Raw genomic sequence first — 12,915 nt, forward strand, 5'->3', positions numbered from 1 at the left:
GAGCCGTGGCAGCGGGTGACAGCAGGCAGAGCGGGGACCAAGCAGAGAACGAGGCCGAGAGCGGTTCCTTACCGAGGGGAAGGGGTTGGCGGTGCTGGGGGGGGGGAACATGGGGACGGGACTCGGTGGCAGCTTCGAGGCCGCCGGGCCCCGCGGCCATCACTGCTGCGGGGAACGGGGTCCCCGCCGTCGTCGCCTTCGCCGCTTCGAACGCGTTTCCTGAAACACGGCGCTTAACGGTATCGTGGGGTTTTTAAAATTTATCTTAAAAAGCATCAAGAGCTGTAACGTTGAGGTAAACTAGATCTGTAATCAGGGAGAAACCGAAGAAACACCGCCTGTATATCCCGATGCTGTTTTTATGTCGCTTGGGGTTGTGACAGCAGCCACGCGTAAAGGATCGGCTCAGAAGTTCACCATAGTCACTGCTCAGGGTCTCGTGATCTGCTAGATTGCTTCCTTAGACCTAATATAAACTATAGTTCAGCTATAAAATATATACTCAAGAAAAGCTAATGTCAACAGTTAATAAATTTCAGTGCAATTTTTAAATTTTTTTTTTCCTGGTTAAAAATGTGTAAATGCCCCTGAAGAGCTGTAACTGCCTCCATGATTTGAATGCCGAGCTCTCGGTGAGCATTACTTAAAATGCAGAGGGATCTCTCACGTTCGCAAGCACGGCGTCACCTCATTGCATCACCAGGGACAGGGCAAGGACTGCAGCCACCATCCCCGGGGACGCTCAAGGTGAGCCTGCAGACAAAGGACTCTGCGAGAGGCAGGGCACTGCTCCGCAGCAGGCAGCGTACCGGGTGTCCTCCCCAGTGCTCCACGCTCCTCACTTGCAAAACTTCAGGGACACGAGCAGGAGATTTGTTCAAGTCTAAGGCTAGAGCAATAATATTTTTGCATTTACACTGGCTTTCATCCAGAACTCCAAGAAAAATGCTAAATACTTCTCATCTGGCTTTACAGATGAAGAAACTAAGACAAAGATTAAATGACTTACCCAAAATCCCCAGCAAGTTAGTGGCCAGGAGAGGAACACAGCTCAAAGTCCACCCACACATCATCCACTCTAATTGAGAGAAAGCCATCCTCTAGTTCTCCCACTGACGCTCTTTGTGCATGCATTAGAAATACACAGTGCAGAGAATTTTGCTTCCAGGTACAACTCGTAGCTGGTGATACTGATCTATAAATCCCTGTTCTTTATAGCTCAAGTCCTAGCAAGGTATCTCCTTCCCCAGGGACCACCATGCTGGGAGCGAGCAGGTGAATCACTGTTTCTTAATTTGCATAGCTGGAGGCAGGGTAATCTCAGCAGAGGCATTTCCACATTTTCTTTCTCTGCAGGACTCAGCCTTGCCAGCCTCGGCAGCAGGGCTCACAGCAGGGCAGTCGGTGTGGCAGCAGCATCTGCCTTTAAGGATGCTTAACACTGGTGGTTGAGCAACTTGTTTCCTCTGAATACAAACATTATAATGAAATCTGTGAACTTAGGAAGTTACTTGCTCAATGGTAAAAACACGAGGCTGTATCTGGAGAACATGCAGAGACAAAATACCAGTAATTACAGCTTTTAAAACAGCACTTAAGTCAGTAAAACCAATTCATTCCTGCAGATAGAAGCTGCACAAGGAGACTCTTCATATGTCCTTTAAGAGGCTCCACATACACATGGAGGTAGTGAACATTTTGCAAGGCTTTACCCAAGGTTTCCTTTAAAATTAAAGGTTTAATAAACCCTGGCCCAGATATCAATGCATCTGCAGCTTTTCCCACTCAGCACTACTGACTGAGGAATTTTAGTGTATCCAGTGAATTAAACACTTATTTCATGGGCTGTGGACCATCTTCTAAGTTTCAAAACAATAAGGGTCCAGGCACACTCAGGGCCTGACTCAGCAAGACAAAGCACCTATTTAACGTCTGTTCTGGGAAGGTTGACTTTTTTTTCAGTTTTCTGCAGATTTGAATGGAAGCTGATAACATTTATTGCTGAGTCAGATTTTGCAAGTACATGAAATTAGATCTGGATGAATGTGAACCTGGTTATGAAATGATTGGAAGGGAAAGGGGTCCAAGTTCAGCTGCAGTCAGAGGGACTTTTCATACTGACTTCAGCAGGGAATAAGTCTGGACCTTCATTTCTTCCAGCCCCACACGCTGCCCTTCTCCTTCTGCAGGAGGGATGCAGCCCCTGGACAGACTGCCAGCACTGGAACCCGTTTCACTGCTGTGCTGCTGCACCTTATCTCTTGTGCAATGAGGGATTGCTCATCAGCACATTCAATCTGTCAACACGGTGTTAAAGCCTGTGTCCACACCTTGTCTCTCCCTTGGTGCATTTTCCAATTTATAACAAATCCTATTATTTCAGGACATCTATAGTGTTACTGGCATCATCACTTATACTGCTTGAAGTGGGTAAAGCCTGCTGACATCCTCAAACAGGGGATTTCTGCTCCACACCACCTCAACAACAATACAAGGTTATAAGGCAAAGAGAATCGAGTCTCTACATTCTGTCACATATAGGATACAACCCATTATGTCCTGGACACAGCCCAAGATATCCCATGGCCCTTAACATTGCAGTTTAATAAAAAAATTAAAATATTGTAATTTATCACAACCCTTCTATTTATATAAAGTAGAAGTTGCCACAAGAAGGTTTTCTCTGAAATCTCCAAATCTAAATCCATTGATATCATTAAATTATACCAACATTTCACTCCCCTTTTCCTGGTATGTGGCAGCAGTGAAAGACTGAAGGGGAAACGCTGTTATCCCCAGCACCTGCAGTGGGATTGCAATTCTTTGCCTGGTTTTGCAGCTGAGTTGCAGGGGTTGCACCAAGACTCATGCGGACAAATGAAAATGAACCATAATCCCTCAGGACTTTTTTATTCCAAAATAACAATTGCCCAGTTGGATAAATTATCACAAGTTCAGCTGATGTAAATATCTAGCTAGTGCCTATTTGCTGATTTAATGAAATCCAGAAACAATTTGCAATCACATAATGAGCTTGGATTCCTGGCTGATAGAATCACAGGACTAGAAAGCAGAAGTCAGCTCAGTAACACACATCAACAGCACATTTAAATGAAAGTGTATTTGACACTGTACAGGCTAATAACACATTATTATTGCTCTAGTTGTTAAAAGTAAAGGTGCTGACTGCATGATGATTGTGTCCTGATTGTCTGAACTTGAACTGCACAAAAAAGGAACTGGTCCTCTCTAAAATTTACAATAATTATTTTTTTTAAATATAGTCATGGAAGAATGAGAAGAAAATGCTCATTACAAAGAGCTCAACATGAGCTTTTGAAGTGCAAACACAATATTTTCTTTACAGATGAGATTGCAGCATATCATTAGGAATAATGACTTAATTATGTTATTAACAGTGCATACCCACATCACTGACACTGTACCGAGAGCGACTCCTTTGGCTGGTAACGTGGATGCAGGGGTCACTGAGCGTGCACTTCATCTCCCATCGCCAGCCGTGCAGCGCCCTGATGCAGTGCTCCGGAGGGTGCAGTGCCCTTGCCAGGGATCAGACCGAAAAGGATCATTGAACACACGCCAGCATCTGACACGTTCTGTGGAGGCAGGGGAGCTCCAAAGCCGTGAGCCCGTTACCCAGGCAGACAGACAGGACCAGACAGACTCCTCTGCTGAAAACACCGTCCCTCCTCAGACTGCACAGACCTATTTTTTCCATGCCCACTGCCTGGCTGAGTGAAGCTACCAGATAATTAGGCAGATGAGCTGGGAGGTGCGGAAGCTGGGGAGGGATGGCTGCTCCCAAGGCAACGCTCCACAAAAGGTCTAGCAGGTTTCCAGAGGGAAAGCCTGTGCTGGCTTTTCCATGAGCTACAACCCTGGGTGCTGCTGCCCTTCTCCTCTCCCGACTCAGCCACTGTCATTAAAGTTGCCTGAAAACACAGGAAAGGCTGAACCCCAGCTGGTAGCTGCAAACACTAAAGTACTTTCCAGTTTTAAGCCTTAAAGATGTCTGCATCTGTGAGCACAGGGATGGCAGAAAGGATGAGGAGGCAGGAACGGGGCTCCCTTTATCAAAAGTACCAGCGAGCCTGGGCTTTCCTCCTTTGTGACTTTCACTGGTCTCTCCGAAAGGGACATACAGTGGCACCTTCTTACGCAGCTTCCCAAACATTATCCTGCCTTGCAAGCAAGCCAGAAAAGCCCAGTGTCAGTCTGGTGTCTGCTCTTCATGATTCTGCAGAGTAGGGAGAAAGGCAGAAACTGATAGGGGTTTCTGGTTCAAAGGTTTTATAAATAAATATCATAGGAGGCTGTGAAACTCGGCACAAATTGCACTTCCCGCTGCTCAGGTATGGCAGGGAACTGCTTATTATCATACACAGGGTTTCCTATTTTTTAGTCTAATGGCAACATAATGGGCTGGTTTTACTATCTGCTTTCTGCAAGCAAGAATTTACTTGTCCAAAACTGTAGCAGCCTGGCATTTACAACCAGAGGAGACTGTTGGCAAGGAAATGACCCTTGGAAAGCTAAAACAGGAGCTGAGACATTAGCCTGTGTACCTCTCTTGTCTTTAATCACAGGTGTTGGTTGTGGAGCTATATTTGAATTAGTTTTCCAAACAATCTGTTGTCCATGCACCTCCCCACTACATAGCCAGTCTATTCATGGCAGAGAGCTGCTACCGAGCAGTTTGCTGTGTCTGGTTTTGGATGGGAGAGATGATTTTGTGTTTGAGAAGCTGGGGGACACAGTGCGACATGGTCCCAGCTTGGGGTGGGATCTAACCCAGCAGCAGCTCGTACCTGCATGAAGCATTGGGCCAAGCAGAAACAGACGTGAATTGGGGAGGGTGATGGGGAGGGCTGTGTAATTTTTATGGCAGCAGCCTGGAGACCCAGAAGGAGATAGCCTCCCCACACAGCCCTACACCCATACCGCTTTCAGATGGAAACTCAGCTCTTCTCTGGTAAGGAAACCGGAGGATGTATTGCCTGCAGTTCCTTTACCCTGGGACTTTCTCCAGCTACTGATGTTTCGTTCCTCCTCCCAGCCCACTAGTAAACATGGGTATCTGCAAAGGGGAAACACTGGAGCGGTCCTACCCCACTGCCAAGCAGAAAGCCGCCTGCCTCTTGCTTGCGCCTGCCAGTGAAAGGGAGAACAGCAACAACAATGAAATATTTTACTCACCCATGAAAAGGAGAGTTACTTACCCCAGGTGAGGACCATACAAGGCCACGCAGTACGCTCCAGGATTCACTCACATAATGGTAGCTGATGAGAACGGAGCACATCGTGACACGTGTGTTGACAGATCCTCTGACAAGTGTGCCTGGCAGGGCTGGCTAGCATCTCCATGCAGAGACCCACATAACACAGCACAGGGCCTGATTCTGCCCTCACTTGTCCCATGCCCAATTTGCAAAGTGACTCGATCAAAGCTGCTGGGTTTGCATGTGACCAAGTCAAACGAGAGGAGACCGAATCTCCCAGACCCCCACGCAGCAATGGCCAGGAGACACCCTCTCAAGCACAAAAGGCTGGGACAGCAGACTGCAAAATGAGCAGTCACAAGTGTTATTCTTTCAGCTGACAAACTGTGCTCACTGCTCAAAGGCAGCTGCAACCACATATTTTCTGCTATGACCCAGCTTCTTCCTGTGCAGTGCTCTGGAGCCGAGCACTCGCTCACCCCACATGACTAGGTGGTGCCTCAGTGTGTCACCCCGGTACCAAACCTCATCCTCCTCAAGCAGCTGCCAGCTGGTTTCACCTGTTTCCAGGACAGATGCAGCTCCCATTTTCCTGCTTCCATTTTGTAAAATTCAGACAGTATAGGGAAGGGGCAGGAAGTATGGGAAAAAAAGAAAAAAACCAAAATTTTAGTGTTTTAAGTACTAGAGGAAGTCAGAGACACTCCTTTGGCTTTGCAGGTATGCTGGTAACCACACACAATGAGGCAAACATTGCCTTGAGATTAAATGCCATATAATAAAATAGGAGAAAGACTAACTCAACAAGTGCTTGCTCCCATGCTTCCTTTCATGGGTTTTAAACACTTGTTTTGTTTAAACATGGTCACTCAATGACTACATTATAGCCAGGGTAATTTTTGATTAGTAGGTAAAAGCAGCAATCCAGCTACTTGTCTACAAGCTGCCGGGAACCCCTTGAGATCTATGAGCTTTCTTCATTACCTGTTCCTGATTTCTCCCAGTTGATAGCTGATCCCTTCCAGGGTCAGTCCCAGGGATCACCAGCACCCAGAGATCTGACACGGCAGGAACCACGAGTCTTCAGACAGTTCTTCTTCTGCGTTCCACCAAGCCCCAAGCCAGCAGCACACCCAGCAGCCAGTCAGGACAGGCACAGTGCTGCAGGACAGGCTTTATAAAGACATCAGTGAGTTAATAATGAACTCACCTGTACCTGGATAAGACACGTGTGTTTCCAGTTAGTGCTGCTCTGCTGTCCTAAGTGGACTTAATCATCCCATAGCCTTGGAGGCCCTCCAGCATGCTCCAGCAATTTTTTACTCCTTCTGCTTTCAGGTATTAGTGGGAGCTCATCTTAAAACAGCTGTTTCAAGAGAGGCTGTTGCTCAGCTCTTTTTATTAGTTGCTCCACTATAATTACGATTACAATAACACTTAGCCTTATGATAGCACTCTTCATTTTCTGATTGCTTCCTGAATGCAGGCTAATAATACTGGCTTTATGCTTCTTGCTCGGCAAAGAGTAGGTATTTTCCTACAGAAAGGCTGTTACTTTATACTAACAGTATATCAAACACTGAATAAGAGGGAGCACGAGGCACCTGTGTCTCCTCACAGCCTGTGCTGAAAAGAAAATGTTCCCTTCCCGAGTACAGTAGTCCTTGCTCCTTTTGGACAGAAGCAGCGTATCACAGTCACCATCCAACCGGCAACGCAACCATGAATTCATCTCTGAAATCAGCTGTTGCCTCCTCACCAGATCATGAGTCATTTCCACTCCAGTTATGACTCAGTTGACTGGAAACTTTGCCTGAGTAAGGGCTGGATGTCTTGTTCGTCTTTCTCTGACCCTCAGGAGGTTTCTCCCCGTGGGCAGGTAGGGCAGTGCTGCCACCGGCTCACAAGGGCTGGGCAGGGTTGGGTCACCCTGTGGTGCCCGGACACCAGCACACGTTGATCTGCCTTTCTGCAGCTAAAGATCACGGAAAGTGGTAAACTTTTCAACAAATGAGCCATCGTGTCTGTCGCTAGCGAGCAGCATGCATGTCTGCATCACCACCAGAAAATAAGCCCAATTACATCCTAGAAACATTTGGGGGTGCTTTGGTTTTCAAGGCTTTCCTCTGTCGCCCTTTGAAAAGAAAGTGTTTGTATAAATAACAGCAGACGCATTTTAAAATAGCTCATGTCCCAGCCAGTGTTTAGCAATAGAAATGAGCAAAGATAAAACAGTTGCATATGATGTGAGAAACGTAACAGATGGGTTTGCAGGGAGAAGCAGGCCAGCCTGCGCTGCCTGTGTCAGCGCAAGTGGACTCTGTCGCTATCTGCCTGCACAGATTGCAGCACCCAGGGCTGCAGCAGCTCCCTCCTAGGACTCAGCACCAGCAGAAAAGTGCTCCTAGCGCTGCAGATTTTTTGCTTGCTTGTTTCAGCATTAACGAGAGTATCTCGGTACAGCGAGCTGTGGTGCAGCCGCATGCAGAGCCCGGCAAGTGCATCTCTGGTCTGGGCTGTGGCTCTGCCCCAGGCGCTGCCAGCGCTGCCTCCCCCGGGGCAGCGGCCGCGGGGTCCCCTGCATCCCGCTGCATGGCAAGCGCGGTCCCCTCCATCCCGAGTGCTCCTTGCAAGGCACGGCCAGCCCAGGGGCGCAGCTGCAGCCTTCCCCGCTCCCTTCTCTGGTCACCCATGGGTGGGTTTGCAAAACTAGTAACAGCCCAGAAGGTGAGAAATAGAGCATTTTCTAAAAGCACAGTTTGGTAATAATTTCCATATTACGAGGAAAAGTGTAATGACTCTGAACTCCCACTGAAGCAGGACTGATTTAGTGACTGTCTCTGAGAAGAGAAGCTTTACCTTCTCACAGGCTTACGGCTGGCACTGCTTTGTGACCGACTGCACGAAACGGCAGCTCCTCTCCCCGCATTAACACGCAAAAGCTTCAAGAACTTTTCCTTCAACTCACAAGCCTTCAAAAGAAATGCAGCCATTTGTTCTTATAGGTGGTGCTTTGGTTTCCTTCTCTATTTGCCACCAGAAGCTCCTACTTTCCAAAGGCGCGCCCACTTGGATATGACAAACTCTTGTACATGAACGTGGTGATGGTATAGGTGTAGGACTGACAGCGGTGAAGATCAAGGTCTCATGGACTAAAGCTGTATCGGCATTTATGCCAGCCAATGCCAGGTATTGGAAAAAAGCTGACCCCACAGCGTGCAGCCCAGCAGTGACCCAAGCAGTGTGGGGGCAAATAGCTGGGGTTTGGGTCACCTAGTTTCTTGGCTTCCCACTAAAATAGGCGGCTGGATGTCACACTAAGCCCCACTCCAGCTGGCAGGCAGTGCCAGCGAGGAGCAAATCACCGGTGTTGTGCCTGCGTGGTGGGGAGGGCTGGAACGAAGCTGTGCTCCCAGGGCTGTTTTCTCAAGGAAGAAGCATGCCGGGGATGAGGGTATTTATCGGCCAGGAGATCTCACATTTACTCAAAACAGCCAGGAAGTCTCCCAAGAACTGCTGGCCCGTTTGATATACCAGAAGGCGTACCGAGCTCGTAGGGTGACTGGGGCCAGTTCTTAGAGTTTACCTTAACAGAAAACTCCACTTCTATTTCCAGAGTTACAGAAACCACAAAGATATCAGACCATTTAATCGCTTGTTTTACTGCCTGCGCTGTATGTTGTGGTGAGGTGCCGCATACCAGACTGACGGGTTTTCGCTGATGGCTCCTGTCACCACCGCGTTGCTGCCGGGGCACGTCCCCGGGAGGGATCCAGGGCTCCCCATCCCCGCCAGCAGCTCCTTTGCTCATCCGCTCCGCTCTGTGCCCTCCGTCCCTCGGCAGCAAGCGGAGGGGCAGCTCAGCGCAGGCTCCAGCCCCTCCACGCTGACCCTGCGCTTGCAGCATCCCTGCCCGCCTGCCTGCCGGGCTGGCCGGGAACCGGGGGGGTTCCCTCCGTGGCCTCCCTGTCGCTCTGGCTGGGATCCTCCAGGCATGCCGCTGCGACCGCTTCGACGCCAGCGGGACAGCAGCGCCTGTTGGACACTTGCTCTGCTGGGGCTTGGTCACTTCTGCTGCTTCACCAGGAGTCTTCCCAACCGGCAGGTGCCCTGGCAGCCTGCACACGGGGTTTTTCCATTGAGGTTTGGTGCAGAATGAGAATGACTAATATCTTGCAATTGCTAAGAAATGTTCTCAGTGTGGTTCTTCCAGTGTCACCACATCTCCTCTGTGCACGGTGACTTGTGCTGTGACCTCCAAATCCCCACAGAACAAGCCTCCGTGCTGCCTGCCCGCTGCCGTCACCCTGTCAAATCTGTGATGCTTTTAGCTGAGCACTGCTGGTGGCAAGGACATCGGTTACAGAGGACGACGGGCGGGTTTGGGCTGGGAATCTCTTACTTGGAGCTGTTTCTCCTCCAAACCCAGCCAATACTCCCCCAGCCTTGGTGACACAGCCTCTGTGCCAGCGAGGAGGAACAGAGGAGCTTCCCACTCGCCTGGCCACGGGCGAGCCCACGGCAGGCAAAGCCGTCTCAGAGAGCCGGCACACAGGGATGGAGCGGGTCCAGCGCTTGTTCCCAAAGGCAGCATGGCGGGATGGCGATGCAGAGCTGTGGCCACGTTGCCTCTGCGCTGGTGGATCCGTGCTCTGCCAGGAGGATCTGGGAGTGATGTTTTTCTTGGGCCACGAGCGAGTCAGCGGTGCCAGCAGCAAACTTCATGACCTCAAAGCAAGGCAAGTGCCGCTCCCGCAGACTCATCTCTCCCACGTCTCGTGGAGCAGTGGCTGCTCCGTCACCATCCTCGCCTGCTCCAAGCTGAGCTCCCACTCCATCCCGGCCGGGGGGTGTGGAGGGGCAGTGGGTGCCCTCCAGCCCCCCTACTGAGCAAACAGGGGGGCTGAGGTGGGCTCTGCTTGCAGACACCGGGATCCCCTCCTCCTAGCAATGCCCACGACTGCTTGCCTGGTGCTAACCGATCCACCTTGCACAGCAATGTGTGTGGCCGGTGCTGCTTTTTCCTTCCCGGTGGGCAGGAATCGGGATCTGGCTGTGGGTCTGTGAGGACCACTGGAACCCAGCACTGACCATGGCACTGGGTCCTGGTCCACGCGTCAAACTGGGTGTGAAAACATGGGAGAGAAGAGCCAGCAGACTTCCATCTGCCCTGAAAACCTTCTCTTGGGCTGAGACTCGAAAAGACTAGAACTGCTCTAAGGGGCCTTAAAAATGAGCTAATTGCAGCTTCAAAATATTCATCTGGGAAAATGGCACCGCGCGGACAAGGCGGCTTTGGACGGCAGAACGACACACGGCACAGGGGAGCTGGAGCCAGAAGGACTCACAGCAAAAGCGAGATGCAGCCCTCTGACAGGGCGGACCAGCAGCTCTTGGGTGATGCTACTGAGAGCTGTGGCTTCTCCACCCTTCAAAACACAAAGGCTGACCCACTCCCTCAAAGATGTGCCACAGCACAGCCGGGCTGGACCCCCGGGGTGCCGGGCAGGGCAGCGATCTCCCCGGCCTTACAAAGCCGGGTCAGGAGCAGCTACATTTCCAGCAAAGGGCCCCGAACGACATCTCTGAGCCTCTGCTCCCCGGGATGGCAGAGCCTTTCAGGCTGCAGCTCGAGGTGGCCATAAATTGCCCATTTGTCAGTGGCCTTACTATTTTGAGAGCCGATTACAATGTTTGCCTTGAGTAACCAAGGGACCTGAAATGCTGCGATTTATCCTCGCGCGGCGTTATCTGCCATGGACCCTTGGCCGCTTGCTTGTCAGGCCGCGGTAACGGGGCTGCCCTGAAGATCTTTTCTGCCTTAATGACCGTGGAACACGGCGTGAGGCCATGCCGATCCCAGGTAGGCAAGGGGGGACGGGATTTCCTCCACAAATTAAACTTCCACGAGATAAGGAAATCAAACACTTGCGGGCGTGCAGCAAACAGCTTTGTAAAGGGGCAGCGCTTGGAAATGGGTCTGTCTGCTGCGGGCGCAGCTCTTCGCCCCACTCTGCCCCGCAGCCGAGCACTGAGTTTGGGGATGAGGACCGGCTCGAGACACATGGCAGCCATCCCTCCTGGAGACGGCACGTGCTCCCAGCTGGGACCGGGGCGATGCAAGCCCCACACTGCCCAGACTCCATCCTGCTACCTAATAACAGCGGGTTTATATATATCTCTATCTCTCTGTATATATCTCTGTCTAACCCAGCTCTTAGCTCGAGTGCCCTCCCCGTGTCCTGCTCACACGGGTCCCACTCCTGCTGGCACAGTCCTGGGCTCGTGGGCTCCCCCGGCTCCATCCCCGCACGGAAACCTTGAGTGAGCACGATTTGCATTTCCCGTCTGCCAAATGAGCAAAGCCCAGCTCAGCAGTTTCTTCCCCCCACCGCAGCACGCGTTTGAAGTGGAGCGGAAACGGCGAGGAGCTGGAAACACTAATGCTTTATCTCACCGTCCTTCCAGATATGCATTTGCCGTATTTCTTCAGCAAAAAATGTAAGGGTTGTGCCATCCAATCTCCTATAAATACAGCCATCCCATCACCTCGCAGCTCCTTCTGGGGCTCTGAGGTGCTGTAAAGCTGCACAAAATAGGTACTAAATCTTATTCTCAGATCAGTAACAAATGTTGCGTTATTATTTAGCCAGCAATACGCTCAGTTTAAATTCCCTTCCACTGTAGAGTAAGCGCGTTACGATTCCTCCAGCACTAAGCCGTCTTACAGGCAAACTCCAGATCCATCATTATGAGATTCCAAAACTGTGTATTGGAGCAAGTGTTTAAGAACAATTTATTTCCTCCCAAATCAGGGCAGCAATCTTGGCAATGAGTGTCATTAGAAAAAACGAGTTTTCTACTACGATGAGAGTTCTGTGTGTGTTTTGGTGCAAATAGACAGTAAAGAAAAATAAATCCCTTATTTTTTCCCAAGGAACCAAATAACATCTCTGAGTTAACTGTAGAACAAAAGAGGCCTCGATTTCTGCCATCCATCGTGGAAAGGGCTGGATCCAAATATACATAAATTAAAAATAAAAAGGTATAAACAATGCTTCCTTCCTAAAGAGCCTCCTTGGTAAACCTGGACCCCGACACCCTCCCAAGCCCGGCTGCCTCCAGCTCATCTTCCTGTTTGCGGAGCCTGCTCCGGCGCGGAGCCAAGCTCCTGGGGAGGCTCCGGGCACTTTGTACCTTCTCAGGACCAGTTCCCTGGAAAACAGTTTGTTTTCAGTAGCATCTCAGATCAAACAAAGACCAAAGGGCTTTCCTTCCTCCCTGGCACCTTCGTTTGTGACTGTCCTTCGTTTTCTGTCCCGGGAAGTTGTTGCCGCACGGCTGGGTGAGCTGGCCACCGAGCCTTGTGCCTCCTCTGCTCCGAGCCGCAACGACGTGTTTCATTGCAAAACAGGACCGAACTCTCCAGCAGAGCCCAAGCCGGAGGGACCGGCAAGTGAGTGCTGCTGTGGGATCCTGCGTGGGGGCACCGGGGGGGCTTGGGGGACACGGGGAGCGCCGGCCCTGCGGACGTCCCGACCATGCAGTGGGACCGCTGCGCCTCTCTTGTTTCAGAGCCATCGGCTCCTTACCCCTTCAAAAAGGGCCTGTGGGGTTTCGTTTGTTCATTTTCATGCGAATTACCGATCCTCTGGGGAAAGCCTCTGCTTCCACC

This window comes from Buteo buteo, chromosome 23, assembly GCF_964188355.1.
Source record: "Buteo buteo chromosome 23, bButBut1.hap1.1, whole genome shotgun sequence".
In the NCBI taxonomy this organism is placed as follows: Eukaryota; Metazoa; Chordata; class Aves; order Accipitriformes; family Accipitridae; genus Buteo; species Buteo buteo.